This window comes from Puma concolor, chromosome D4 (genome assembly GCF_028749965.1).
Source record: "Puma concolor isolate L17-30 chromosome D4, mPumCon1.1.hap2, whole genome shotgun sequence".
Classification (NCBI taxonomy): Eukaryota; Metazoa; Chordata; class Mammalia; order Carnivora; family Felidae; genus Puma; species Puma concolor.
In genome coordinates, this window is record NC_141679.1 from 57,631,831 (window position 1) to 57,647,261 (window position 15,431).

Here is a 15,431-nt window from a genome sequence, read left to right on the forward strand (position 1 = left end):
CCCATTATGAGGACCCTACCCTCAGGACCTCAATTAAACCTAATTACCCTGAAAGGCCCCACCTCCAAATATAATCACATTGAGGGTTAGTGTTCTAACATATGAATTTTGAGGGGACACTTTCAGTCCATAGCAGCTAATAAAAATCATGTTATAAATGAATACCTAATAATAACATGGAAAAATGTTTCATAAAACATTTTTAATGGGCAAAACAGATTGTAAAACCAGCTGGGTGCAGTAAGTTCCAAAGTATATTGATTGAAAAAAGACTAAAAGTATATATACATAGTAATGTTAAAATAGTTAAGTAACATGGTAGAATTGTGGAAAATACTGGTCTTTTTTGATGTTTTCAATAAATGTGTACCAGTTTCATAACAAAAAAACCACAATACATTTGTAGGAGTGGAATTAATAGTTGAAAAGCAAAAAATTTGAACTTTTTTAAAGTTTATTTTGAGAGAGAGCATGAACACAAGCAGAGGAGGGGAAGAGAGCTAGGGAGAGAGAGCAAATTCCAAGCAGATGTGGAGCCCTATGTGGGGTTTGAACCCAGGAACTGTGAGATCATGACCTAAGCTGAAACCAAGAGCCAGAGGCTTAACTGACTCAGCTACCCAGGTGCCCCTAAACTTTATTTTAAACTTTTTAATGTTTATTTTGAGGGAGAATGCGTGAGCCCGTGAGAAAGAGAGCAGGGGAAGGGCAGAGAGAGCTGGGGAGAGAGAATCCCAAGCAGGCTCTGCACTGTCAGCATGGAGCTTGACTGGAGGCTCAATACCTCAACCTGTGAGATCATGAACTGAGCCAGAATCAATTGAGTTGGACACTCAACTGACTGAGCCATCCAGGCGCCCCTGAGAGACTATTAATGCTCATCTGCTCTGCCTTGGCTCCAGAAACAAATTCATAATCATTCACAGAATTTATTTTCCCAGATCATTTTCACCATCTCTACCTCTACTGCATCAATGCAAGTCACTATTATTTCTTGTCTGGACTACTGAAATAGCTTTCTGTCGTATCTTTTTTTCCTTCCATTTGTGCTTTTCTTTTCTTTTTTCTTTTTTTAAAAATTTGTTATTTTTTTTAGTGATTTCTATACCCAGTGCAGGACTTGGGCTCAGAACCTGAAGACCAAGAGGTGCATGCTCTACCTACTGAGCCAACCAGGTGTTCCCATTTGTACTTTTCTTAGGTATATTTTCCAAATAGTAATCAGAGCTATCTTCTAAAAATGTAAATCAGAGTGTGTCACTTGTCTACCCTGGTCTTCCAATGGCTTCCAAATGTGTATAGCTCTCACTTTTAAAATCTATTCCTGGGCGCTTGCCTGGCTCAGTTGGTGGAGTGTCCGACTCTTGGTTTTGGCTCCAGTCATGATCCCAGGGTAATAGGATTGAGCCCTGTGTCAGGCTCTGCACTGAGTGTGGAGCCTGCTTAGGATTCTGTCTCTGTCTGTCTGCCTCTCTCTTTCTCCTCTGCAAGTCTCCCTCACATGCACACACACACACTTTCTCTCTAAAGTAAGTTAAAAAAAAAAAAAAAAACCTAGTGGCGCCTGGTGGCTCAGTCAGTTGAGCATCCGACTTTGGCTCTGGTCATGATCTCATGGTTCATGAGTTTGAGCCCCACATCCACCTCGCTGCTATCAGTGCTGAGCCTGCTTCTGATCCTCTGTTTCCCTCTGTCTGCCTCTCCCCGCTCATGTTCTCTATCTCTCTCAAAAATAGAAATGTTAAAAAAAAAATCTATTCCATTTCCTGAATTAGGAGAGCTGACATTCTAATACTGAAGGACTCTTTTTTAAGTATTTCTATTCTCTATCTCCTCCCTCCCACCCCTGAAAATATACCTGGAAAAACATTAGGCAAAAGGCTTCAAAAGAGAGGAACAAGTGTGTTTTAAGAACTGAGATCCAATTAAAACATGCATGTAGAGATTCTTATACCTCTCTAACCATCACATCCACTTCCTCAGGAAGGCCCTCTTGTGTATGAACATATGACATGCACCTACTGAACCTTTCTCTCGGTCTGAAGGAAGAAATAATTACTAAATTCCTTGTCTCTTCCACTCAAAATGAAGGAATCTAACAAGGATACTTTTCCATACTATCCAGACCATGAGAATGGCTGTCTACCATTTTAAGAGTGTAGCTAAATCTTGGGGCACCAGGGTGGCTCAGTCAGTTGAGCTTTCTACTTGGGCTCAGGTTATGATCTCACACTTCTGTGAGTTTGGGCCCCGCATACGGCTCTCTGCTGTCCGTGGAGCCCGCTTTGGATCCTCTGTCCCCCTCTCTGCTTCTCTTCTGTTTGTGCTCACGCATTGTTTCTGTCTCTCAAAAATAAACAACAACAAAAAAGTGTAACTAAATCTTGAAGTCTGACTGCCTGAGTTTGAGTCCCAGCTCTATTACTATGTAACCTTGGGCAAATTGTTTAAACCCCCCCTAAGACTCAGTTTCCTTATCTGTAATGGGGATCTAATACTTCTGCTTATCTGAAAGTTTCTGTAGGGATTAAGAGAACATTTAAGAGATTAAGTGCGGTTAGTGTGTTTTCAAAAATGTTAATGGTAGGGGTGCCTGGGTGGCTCAGTCGGTTAAGTGTCGACTTGGGCTCATGTCATGATCTCGCGGTCCATGAGTTTGAGCCCCGCGTCGGGCTCTGTGCTGACAGCTCAGAGCCTGGGGCCTGTTTCAGATTCTGTGTCTCCCTCTCTCTCTGCTCCTCCCCTGTCTCAAAAATAAACGTTAAAAAAATTTTTTTTTAATGTTAGTGGTAGTTACTGTTTTTATAGTTCTCACTATTAGCACTATAATCCTACCTCATTCCAAGGAATGTGTTGTATTTATTTCTTTTATAGCATTTGTGTTGTAACTTTCTATTTTTACATTTATTTTCTCACAGATTTTAAGAGACTCATTTTATCTTTAGTTTTTATACTAAAAAAATTTTTTTTTTGATGTTTTATTTTGAGAGTGGGAGAGGAACAAAGAGACAGGAATACAGAGGATCTGAAGTCGGCTCTGTGATGACAGTAGAGAGCCTGATGCGGGGCTTGAACTCACCAATTTTGAGATCATGACCTGAGCCAAAGTCAGATGCTTAACCAACTGAGCCACGAGGGCACCCCAAGAGATTAATTTTAAATTTTGTATTCCACTAGTGCCTAGTATACTTGACATGTAATCTATAGTTGGGTTAATCTGAATAAAGACTAATGTTTGAGTTCCTCTAAATTAGTGGACTTTTGTACAGAGTTCACAGACTTAACAAAGTATGGGTAAAATATAAGCAAGCTTTAATACTGCCTCCCACAATCTTGTGGAGAAGAAAAGGATAATTCCTTTGCCAAATATGAAAATTGAGGGTTTTGTTTTGTTTTGTTGCTGTATACCAACATTAAAGAAGGATGAGTAGAATTCTTCTGACACCCTTTGGGTTCCCAAAGAACCTGAGCCCTTCAGCCACCAGTTGGTTGTCTCTAGCTGTCTCAGAGAAATGGCCATTGGTCCTTTTGTTTTATGGGGCCAACTAGATATGACCTTGACTCTTTAATGTCCAGGCATTCAGGGACTGGGCACAGATAATCCCTTTTTTTTTTTTCAACGTTTTTTTTTTTTTTTTTTTTTTTTAATTTATTTTTGGGACAGAGAGAGACAGAGCATGAACGGGGGAGGGGCAGAGAGAGAGGGAGACACAGAATCGGAAACAGGCTCCAGGCTCCGAGCCATCAGCCCAGAGCCTGACGCGGGGCTCAAACTCCCGGACCGTGAGATCGTGACCTGGCTGAAGTCGGACGCTTAACCGACTACGCCACCCAGGCGCCCCCAGATAATCCCTTTTTAAAAATACAGAAGTAAAGGGGTGCCTGGGTGGCTCAGTTAAGCAGCCGACTTCAACTCAGGTCATGATCTAATAGCTCGTGAGTTCGATTCCTGTGTTCAGCTCTAAGCTGACAGCTCAGAGCCTGGAGCCTACTTCAGATTCTGTGTCTCCCTCTCTCTCTACCTCTCCCCTGCTTGCACTCTGTCTCTCTCTCAAAAATAAATAAGCATTAAAAAAATTAATATGCAAGTAAAAAGCCAATCACATGTTTATATTTCAGATGTAGCATTGGCACCTAAACTCAAAACTGCTTCATTATAACTAGATTGCCTCACTTAATTTTACATGTAAGGCCCATAGATTTCTAATTGTGCTAAGGAATTGTTAGTTGGGTTAAAGAAAGTCTTAGAGGCAAAAAGTCTTATTTATGTTATTTGGAAGAGTGTTCTAGGTTCCAAAAAAGGAATTGTGTCAGGAACTCCTTACCAGGATTACACTCAAGGAATTTTGGAGAAATAATATGATGAATAAAAAAAGAATCCTGTCCTTAAAGAACTTTTGCTCATTATAGGAGTTAAGATTTTGAAATAAGTCACACATAGGCAGAAGAGATAGAAAACAAGAGGTGCATATAAACTGCTTTGGGAATTTGAAGCAGGGAGACCATATTTCTGACTGACAGTGTTTGGGGGGAGAAATTGGAAAGTTTAGTAGGAGAGATATTATTCATGTTTGGTGTTGAAAAATGAGGAATATTTTGAACATGTGGAGACGAAATGTATTGTGAATGTCCTTATTAAGGGCAGGAGTCATATTTATTGTATTTTTAAAAATATAATCTACTTGGCTGTTTTTGATAATAGTACTAATAATCATAATAGTTGACATTTATTGTCTGCCTGCTCTATGCCAGAATTTGTTCTAAGTGTTTTACATTTATTAACTCCATCTTTACATACCGGTTATCTTCATTTTAAAGGAAATGAGACTTGAGGCCCAGATTAACTAATTAACTTGCCCAACATTACATAGCTTATAAATGGAAATAGCTTGGGTTCCAACCTCTGTAGTCAGATTCTAGGACCAATTACAATGGCCTATCAAGCTAAATGTTTTCTTTATATAATCTTTTTTTCCTGCCTTTTTCTTTCCTGCCAGACATTGCCTTTTTTTTTTTCTTTTTATCAAAGTTACATCTGCATGTAGTTTAAAAAGCCAATCAGTAAACATTATAAATTTTGTTAGGACAAACATCAGTCTCCCCTCCGCCCCCCTCCTCCTTCCCATTAGAAGTTACTACTGTGTTTACTACTGCAAGCAAGGTATGGGAGAGGCTATTTATTTGCCTCACTCCCCTTCAGATCATTACTGCTTGCTTTTCTTAATGCTGTACTTTACCTTGGGGGTATAGGATGGCCAACATTTAGTGTATCTACAGTTGTAGAAGGGGATGCCATCCATGAGTTGTACTAGTTGCTCAGCTCTCCCAGTCTTTGGCTTTCCTGTCAAGAATTTCATCACCTTTTCCTTCTTAGCTTCATCTCTCTTCTAGTTCTCACTGCTTTGGTACAGGCTGCCATCCTCTCTAACCTGGAATGCTGCAACAGCCTTCTTACTGCTCAGCTCACCTTCCTCTAGTTTATTCTCTACACTGTAGCCAGAATAAATTTTCTAAAATGTAAATCTGATTAAGCATTACCTGCTTGAAAGCCCTTGGGACAAAGCCTTATCTCCAGATTCCTAGCCTGGTTTACAAGGCCCTTCATGGTTGTCCCTAGCTTTTTCCTCAACTTTTACCATTTCCTCCCCGCACCCGCACCCCCACCCCTTAAATTCTGATTATAATAAAACTACTAGTGATGTACTATTTTTTTCTTTCATCTTTGAGGATACATGTAAAGATATGAAGATAACTGTCAAATGTGCAGCGTAACTTCATGAAAACCAGCAAAGCCACACAACTATGTTTCCTAGGAAGAACAGGAATCAGGCCCTCAGAGTAGAGAGAACTTAGAGTTTGGGAACTAAAAAGTTGTTCAGGAATGAATGCAATTCTAATAAACAGGCTATCTTGTTACCCCTGTAGCCTCAGGAATTTGTCAGTATGGAGCAGAGACATAGTGTTTTGTTCTTCTCCTTGATTTGTTTTCCCCCCTAATTTGACATTACTCTTTACTCTCAGACTTGTCTCTGGGAGTTACATTTCTTTCCCTTAGTAAGTTGCTGATGGATTTGGTCAGTCACTGCCCCTATAAATAATTTACTTTTGGCAGAGATTTTCCTTCAGAACATTTGTTGAGCTGCTATGTAGCCTACTGATTGACTGCCTCTTGGGCCTGAGAATCACCCTTGATATAATCAAAGGGGGAAGGATGATGGCGTCAGGTTGTAGACACAGATACTTAAATATGTGAAGAATTTCAGTGGGCTGCTTTCCTTAGTTCAGGGCCAATGATAAGGTATTTATTTTAGCAAGGCATCCATAGCATAATGGATTTCTTTTTCATATGTGATTGGTAACTGGCTACATGTAGAGTTCCTGGATTGAAATATTTTGTCATTAGAAGAATATAGATAGGGGCACCTGGGTGACTCAGTTGTTAAGCATCCAACTCTTGATCTTGGCTCAGGTCATGATCTCAGGGTTTGTGGATTTGAGCCCTGCATCGGGCTCTGTGCTGACAGAGTGAAGCCTGCCTGGGATTTTGTCTGTTCGGCTCACACATGCTCTTTTGTGTGCACTCTCTTAAGATAAACTTTAAAAAAAAAAAAAAAAAAAAAAAAAAAGTAGACAGATAGTGCCCTTTTTTTTTTTTTAAGCACCACAGAGAACTTATTATTCCCAGATGAAGTCAATAAATAATTCTTCCTACTCCTGTCTGACACCAATCTTGTGAAGAGCAGTGAATCAAGCTCCCTGGTTGTTTCCCCAGGAGTTAGGAGCTGCCAGGCTGGGGCCTGTCTGGGTGTGGGTGTTGGGCAAACTGGCTCAGCCTCCACTCCTTGCTCTTGGAGCTGGATCTCCATCCTGAGGAAGGCCTTAAGGTTCTCCTCAGCCTCGTGTTCCTCCAGGGCGACCAGGGTCTGCTCCCCGCCATCCTGGTAGTGCTGCGGTAGTGTGGCCTCATACTCCACCCACACTCACTTGGGGCAGCCACTCATGCAGCAGTTTGTGTGGGGCTTGAGCCCAAGGGGCGGGGGATACTGGTTACAAGGGGCCCCCGCCAGGCAAGGAGGACTTGTGCTGCCTGGTGCCCCCTGCACGGGACTGAGAGCGCACCTCCACGTGGTCCTTCTCAAAGTCTCTGTGGCCTTCCCGGGCTTGGACCCAGGCACGGTGCCAGTAAAGAGTGCTGCTGCCTCCCGGAAGCCTTTAGCACCAGTCCCAGCTGGAGAGTTGCCATGGCCCCAGATGCCTGGCAGCGGAGGTCACCGCCCAGCCTCCCCCGGCCAAGCTCCTGAGTAGCATCTCCTCCGCACCCCTCCGCTTTTTTTTTTTTTTTTTTAAAGATTTTACTTTTAAGTTATCTCTGCACCCAATGTGGGGCTCAAACATAGAACCCTGAGATTAAGAGTCCTATCAATGTTCTACTGACTCGGCTAGCCAGGAGCCACAGATGTTGCTTTTTACTAGAATATTTTTAGGTACCGAGCCTCTTTTTTTCCATTAATTTTATCTGATACCCTTGAGCTCTTTCAGGTTGCAAATTCAAGTCTTTGTTCATCCGAAGAAAGCTTTCTTCTATATTTGAATATTTTGTTATGTTCTTGTACCATCTTCAGGAACTCTAATTATCCATGTGTTAGAGCTCTGCTACTCTCTCTCCACCTGCCTCCCCTTTAAAAATTTTATTAATTTCAATTTTTTTCTTTTTCATTTTTGGAGAGTTTCTTAAGTTTCTCCTTTGAATCATCATTTCAGTTTTCTTCAAAGTTGAAGTTTCTCTTGCTACTTTTTTTCTCTCAGTACTTCTAATAAATTTTTATAACTTTTTTCATGTTTAGGGGCACTTGGCTGGCTCTGTCAGTGGAGCATGCGATTCTGGAGCATGTGATTCTTGATCTCTTGGTGTAGGTTTGAGCCCGCATTGGGTGTAGAGATTACGTGTAAAAAAACAAAAAGCAAAAACACATCCTTTTCTCATGTTTACCTCAATATGCTTATCTCCCTGAGCTTCCTTTTTATTTGCCTCTCAGAAATCTTTCTTAGTATTTTAGTCTTTTATTTTACCTTTTCTCTTTGGCTTCTGTGACTCCATTTTATTTTATATTTTTAAAGTTTGGTTGTTTATTTATTTAGAGCGCCAGCGGGGGAGGGGCAGAGAAAGAGAGAGGGAGAGAGTGAATCCGAATCCATGGAGCTCTAGGGGACCTGAGCTGAAATCTAGAATCAGGTGCTTAACTGACTGAGCCACCCAGGTGCCCCTCTGCGACTCCATTTAAAAAAAAAAAAAAAGAAGCTGCGAAATACTACCTAAATTTTTTTTTTTTGCAATACATAATTTCAAAAGTCTTTCTTTACCTTTAAATGCATGTTCTTAGGTTGTTTTAGAATCATTTCATGGTCTATTTTTGGGGGGGGTATTCTTAAAAAACATTTAAATATTTTTCCCCCCATGAATGATAAGATACTCATTCATATGTGGCTCCCCCCAGCCCCCAAACAGGGTGAGTGGCCATTTCTTAGATGACCTTGCTTTCCATTTCCTCTTAGATTTTGACATAGGGTCCTGATTGCCAGTTAAGTGATCCAGCAACCTCAAGGGAATGAGGAGGGAGGCCTGGCCACAAGTACATTTTTAGGGGAAAATTCTCTTTGTGTAGGATTTTATTTGTTTTTGGCAAAGTTGCTACGTCAGGTTCAGTTCTAATGTGGCTGCCCTGCTGCCTTGTACTACAATAGTCTTGCTTTCTCCTGAAGAATGGATCTGCTTTGCTACACTGGAAAATGGTTTGCTATTTGTGCAACTAACTCTTTATGCCCCAGGTTTTCCAGTACGATTATTCTCAGATTCTGCCACGTTGATCTCCAGATGCTATACCTTATCTTATGAGAGGAGAGTCCCACTGCTTTAATAAAAATGTTCCTCCAACCCCAAACTCCTCTTTGGGCTCCTGTCCACAGCTCTTCTCAGATCCTTCTAGTTTGGTAGTTTCATGTGTGTGATATCTGTCAGGAATTCCAAAAAGCTTTAGACATTGTGTATCCTTCCCTAATTTCAATTTCCAGCGCAAGCTTTCCCCTGGTTTTATGTGTCTTATTTCAGTAAGAATTTATCAGGGCCAAGCAGGAGTTAGATTTGCATTCTCTGTCTGTGGTCCCACAAAGTCCTAAAAAGTATCTTCTATGAAGAAACTTCCTTTTTTAACAAAGGGAGGTCATCTTTTACTTAAGGACCAAATTTTGTTTTCCCTTATGAAAATGAATAGCTTAAAACATACTTGTAAAAAAAATAATAATAAATTGTAAATGTGTGGTATACAGGAGAATGATTTAATAAATGGTATTTAAAACATGATGATATTTTAGGGAACCATTAGAAATGATAGTTGTAAAGACTGAAATAAACATGGAAAAATATTTGCTATTTTGAGAGGAAAATAATTTTTCACTGTATAGTTTTCTTCTTAGAGTGTTCAACTTTGATACTTATAAAGGAGGGAAAGGAAAAAGGACATCTTGTCATGGCAGCTGAGTCAACTCCTATGGTCGGTTGGCTGAAGATGCCACAGTAGTGGAGTTTTATGTTCAAGTATTTGACAAATGTAAAAGTATAATCAGCAAAATATGCAAAATAATTGCAGGTATGTGTGTATATATATAAATACACACACACACATATATATACACATATATACATATATACGTGCATATATATATATATATATATATATATATATATATATATATAAAATACCATGGCACATTGAAAACAGCAGTGGGATTATATGATTCCTATCTTTCCATCCATTGATTTATTATTTATTTATTTATTTAGAGAGCGAACGAGAGTGGGCAGAGAGAGAGAGAGAGAGAGAGTGTACATCCCAAGCAGGTTCTGCACCATTGGCGCAGAGTCCAACGTGGTGCTCGAACTCACAAACTGTGAGAACATGACCTGAGTTAAAATCAAGAGTCAGAACCTTAACCACTGAGCCACCCAGGTGCCCCTGATTCCTATCTTTTAAAATGTTAACTTTTAAATAAAAAGCAGATGGTGGTTATTATATTTAGAGTGGACACACTTTTTGAAAAATGCTAGATTCTGAAGCAAGAATGTCACAAATAGGGAACTCTGTCTCGTGCTGCAAAACTTTAGAAATTGTTTCTTGAGTAGGACAGATTTGAACAAGGCAAGTTAGTCATTCCCTATGTCTCTGAGGAACCAGGTCACTGGATGCAGAGTCTGTGTGAATAGGATTATTTCCTGTAATCTCAAGGGTGCCAGTTGTAGATTCGATTCTTCAGCAAGGTCAGAAAAACTCAAGCTAAGGGTTTGAGAGTTACCCACAGTGTATCTTCTTTTATTTCTACTTTTTATTTGTAAGGAGTCTAGGGCTACATTCTCTCTTTAGCCCTGACTTCCAGGGTTTTCATGTTTGTTGGAGTAGTAAAGAGCCTAAATACTCAGTTATGACTATTTCTTTACATCCTGCTTTTCTCCTGTTTTTTTTTTTTTTTTTAATACATAATAGTACTGTGGAATTAGATGATAAAAGGGGGTTGGAGTCCTTCCCAGTTTTGTCTGTGAGAATACTACTTAAAAATTAGTTTCATAATTAGATAAGTTTATCAATCAGGCCCTTTTTTTTTTTTAACAATTTGAGGAAATAGTTGATAGTGTAGAGGCATGTACTGTTTTATTTTAAACATATTTAATGTTTTTCAAACTTTAAACCTTTCAAACTTCTAACTTAATATCTGTTTTAATAAGTGAACAATATGAAGATGTATAAGGATTTAAAAACTTGTAAAAACGTGATAACTTCACATCTGTCCCCATCTCATTTCCTGAGGTAACTTAACAGCCCACTTGGTGTGTATCTTTCCATACCTTTCTTCATATTCAATTTACAGCATATATACACATTTATTGGGGTTTTATTTCCTTTTTTATTAAAAAAAAATTTTTTTTTAATGTTTATTTATTTTTGAGACAGAGGGAGACAGAGTGTGAGTAGGGGAGGGGCAGAGAGGGAGCGAGACATAGAATCTGAAGCAGGCTTCAGGCTCTGAGCTGTCAGCACAGAGCCCGATGCGGGGCTTGAACCCACAAACCATGAGATCATGACCTGAGCTGAAGTCGTATGCTTAACCAACTGAGCCACCCAGGTGCCCCTCCTTTTTTAAATAACAGTTTTTTTGAGATATAATTTACATACCATAGAATTCACCCACCTAAGTGTAGTGGTTTTTAGTATATTCAGAGTTGTGCAACCATCGTTCTATTCAGTTCTACAACATTATTACCCCAAAAGAAACCCCTTACCCATTAGCAGTTACTCTGCATTTTTTTCCCAACCTTTCCAGTCTTAGGCAACCACTAATCTACTCTTTTTCTTTATAGAAGTACTTTTCTAGACATTTTATATAAATGGAATTATACAATAACTTTTGTGGCTGGCTTCTTTCACTTAGCATAATGCTTTTGAAGTTTACTCAAGTTTTAGCTTTCGTTAGTACTTTTATCCCTTTTATAGCTGGATAAGATTCTTTTGTTTGGGTACACCATTTTTATTTACCCATCCATCTATTAATAGATGTTTGGATTATTTCTACTTTTGGATTATTATGAGTAATGCTACTAAGAACATTCATGTACACTTTTTGTATAGGTATATTTTTATTTATGTATTTATTTATTTTTTAATGTTTATTTTTGAGAGAGTGAGGGAGGGGCAGAGAGCGAGAGAGAGAGACACAGAGTCCAAAGCAGGTTCCAGGCTCTGAGCTGTCAGCACAGAGCCTGACGTGGGGCCTGAAGTCCTGAACCACGAGATCATGACCTGAGCCAAAGTCTGACACTTAATCGCCTGAGCCACCCAGGCGCCCCTAGGTATATTTTTAAAGTTGAGGTAAAATTCATATAAAATTAACAATTTTAAATTATAGCTCAGTGGCATTTAGTAGATTTAAAACGTGGTGTGATTACCACCTCTAGTTTTCAAACTTTTTCATCATCCTAGAAAAACTCCATAATCATTAACTAATCACTCCCTCTCTCTCCATCTCCTGGTAACCACTAATCTGCTTTCTGTTTTTCTGGATTTTCTAATTTTGGATATACTGTATCATGTAAAAGGAATCATACAATATGTAGTTCTTTGTGACTGGCTTCGTTCACTTAGTATAAGTTTTCAAGCTTTATCCATGTTATAACATTTATTTGTATTTCATTCTCTTTTATAGCTTTTTTATTTCTTTTTTACATCTGTATGGATGTATCCTGTTTATCCATTTATTAGTTCATGGGCATTTTGGTTGGATATATATTTTTTAAATGTTTATTTTTGATAGCATCAGTGGGGAGGGGCAGAGAGAGAGGGGGACAGAGGATCTGAAGTAGGTGGGCTCTGTGCTGACAGCAGTGAGCTGATGTGGGGCTTTCTTGAACTCATAAACCGTGAGATAGTGACCCAAGGCAAAGTTGGATTCTCAACCAACTGAGCCACCTATGTGCCCTGTGAACTTTTTGTAAAAGGGTCTGTACTGTTCATTGTACATTTCCACCAGCAGTGAATGTGGGTTCCAATTTCTCTACATCCAAGCCAACAGGTATTAGGCTATTTTTATTTTTATTTTTTTTATTTTTTAATTGAAAAAAAATTTTTTTTTAAATTTCCTTAATGCTTATTCATTTTCGAGAGACAGAGTGCAAGCAGGGCTGGGGCAGAGAGAGAGGGAGACACGGAATCCAAAGCAGGCTCCAGGCTCTGAGCTGTCAGCACAGAGCCCAACGTGGGGCTCAAACTCACAAACCATGAAATCATGACCAGAGCCGAAGTCAGATGCTTAACCGACTGAGCCACCCAGGCACCCCAGGCTATTTTTAAATTTTACCCATCCCAGAGGGTGTGAAATGGTACCTCATTTGTGAATACTAATTTTGGTTTATATTTTCGTTTTGCTTTGATATACATTTCCCTAATGACGTTGCATATCTTTCCATGTGTTTATTGGTAATTTGTATATTTTCTCTGCAAAGGACCTGAATAGATACTTCTCCACATTTTTTTTATTTTAAAATTTAAAAAAAAATTTATTTTCGGGGCGCCTGGGTGGCGCAGTCGGTTAAGCGTCCGACTTCAGCCAGGTCACGATCTCGTGGTCCGTGAGTTCGAGCCCCGCGTCAGGCTCTGGGCTGATGGCTCAGAGCCTGGAGCCTGTTTCCGATTCTGTGTCTCCCTCTCTCTCTGCCCCTCCCCCGTTCATGCTCTGTCTCTCTCTGTCCCAAAAATAAATAAACGTTGAAAAAAAAAATTTATTTATTTTGAGATAGAGAATCCCAAATAGGTTCTATGCTGTCAGCATGGGGCCTGATGTGGGGCTTGAACTCAAAGCGTGAAGTCATGGCCCGAGCCAAAATCAAGAGTCTCTTACTTAACCCACTGAACCACCCAGGCACCCCTGCACATTTTATTTTAATGTTTATTTTGAGAGAGAGAGAGAGAGGATGCATGCATGCATGCCTGGGGGAGGAGCAGAGTCGGGGGGGGGGGAGAGAATCCCAAGCAGGCTCTGAGTTGTCAGCTCAGAGCCCAACTCGTGGCTCAATCCCGTGAACCATGAGATCATGACCTGAGCCAAAGTCAGATGCTCAACTGACTGAGCCACCCAGGTGCCCCTCCAAAGACTACTTTATGTATGAATCTGTTTATAGTGTTCTTGAAATGACAAAATTGTGCTGATTGGGAACAGATAAGTGGTTGCCAGGGGTTACAGATTATGAAGGAGGGGGTAAGCATGACTATAATATAGAATCATGAGGGAGATGTTGTGGTGATGGAATATTTCTTTTTCTTGATTGCAGTGGTAGTTGTGTGTATCTACATATGTGATAAATAACATAGAACAAACACACATAACACGTTGTGTTAATTTCCTGGTTTTGATATTGTGTCATTATGTAAAATTATGTAAGATTTAACTATGGGGGGAACTGGGTGAAGGGTACATGGGACCCTTCTGTTGAATCTCTCTGTAAATCTGTAATTATTTCAAAGTAAAAAATTAACCCTATAGTAAATATTGTACTCAGTACTGAAACATTAAAAATAGTCATTTATGTGTATACACACATACACATATACAAAAACAAAGGAACATAACTCAGCCATAAAAAAAGGATCAGATCTTGCCATTTGCAGCAACATGGATAGACCTCTAAAGGGTATTCTAAGTGAAATAAGTCAGAGAAAGACAATGAAATGCCATATGATTTTACTTATAAGTGGGATCTAAAAATCAAACAAATGAATAAACAAAAAGCAGAAACAGAACTATAAATGCAGAGACGAAACTGATGATTGTTAGGTGGGGGAGGGGAGGAGATGGGCAAAATGGGTAAAGAGGAGTGGGTGGAAGATAGAGTCTTCTAATTTTGGAGTGGGTGAGTTATAGGGGATTGAAAGATACAGCATAGGGAATATTGTCAGTAGTATTGTAATAGTATTGTATGGTGACAGATGGTAGCTATACTTGTGAACATATGGCCATTAAAAAAATTTTTTTTTTGAGAGAGTGTGTGCACAAGCAGGGCAGGGGCAGGGGGAAAGAGAATCTTAAGCAGGCATCATGCCAGTGCATAGCCCGATGAAGGGCTCAATCTCATGACTGTGAGATCGTGACCTGAGCTGAAATCAAGAGTTGGACACATAACCAACTGAGCCACCCAGGTGCCCCACATTTGGACATGTTGAATCACTGTTGTACACCTGAAACTAATGTAACTGTGTGCCAACCATACTTTAATAAAAAATGAAAGAAATTCAAGCAGTTACTACAGTAAAATCTTGGATTGCAAGTAACTTGTTCTGTGAGTGTTGCACAAGATGAGTAAACATTTCTAAGAAATTGTAACTTGATGAACGAGTGATGTCTTATAATATGAGTAGTATGTGATGCAGAATGTTACATGATCACAACTGAGCTAATGGTTCTTGAATTTGCTTTAACATATGAGTGCCTTGGATTACAAGCATATTTTCAGAACAAATTATGCTTGCAAACCAAGGTTTTACTCTATTTTAAAAATTCCCTTTTAAAATCAAACAGTTCAAGGATGCTAACTTTAAAAAAAAATTTTTTTTTAATGTTTATTTATTTTTGAGAGAGAGCAAGAGAACGAGAGAGCGGGGTAGGGGCAAAGAGAAAGGGAGACACAATCCAAAGCAGGCTCCAGGCTCCAAGCTGATAGGGCAGAGCCCGACCCGGGGCTCAAACTCACAAACTGTGAGATCATGACCTGAGCCGAAGTCGGACGCTTAACCAACTGAGCCACCCAGGCACCCCCAAGGATGCTAACTTTTACTTAATTCAGTAGTTTATTGGAAGTCCTAGCATATGCCATAAGATGAAAAAAGAGTAAAAAG

At 39.6% G+C, this 15,431-nt stretch overlaps 1 protein-coding gene and 1 pseudogene across 12 annotated transcripts in view; one reads left to right on the forward strand and one right to left on the reverse strand.

Annotated features, from left to right (window-relative positions):
• The window catches only part of UNC13B (unc-13 homolog B), a 258,065-nt gene that overhangs the window by 46,637 nt on the left and 195,997 nt on the right, over nucleotides 1-15,431 (forward strand). The window lies entirely within an intron of this gene.
• Nucleotides 5,388-7,496, reverse strand: LOC147574897 (oxidoreductase-like domain-containing protein 1 pseudogene; annotated as a pseudogene).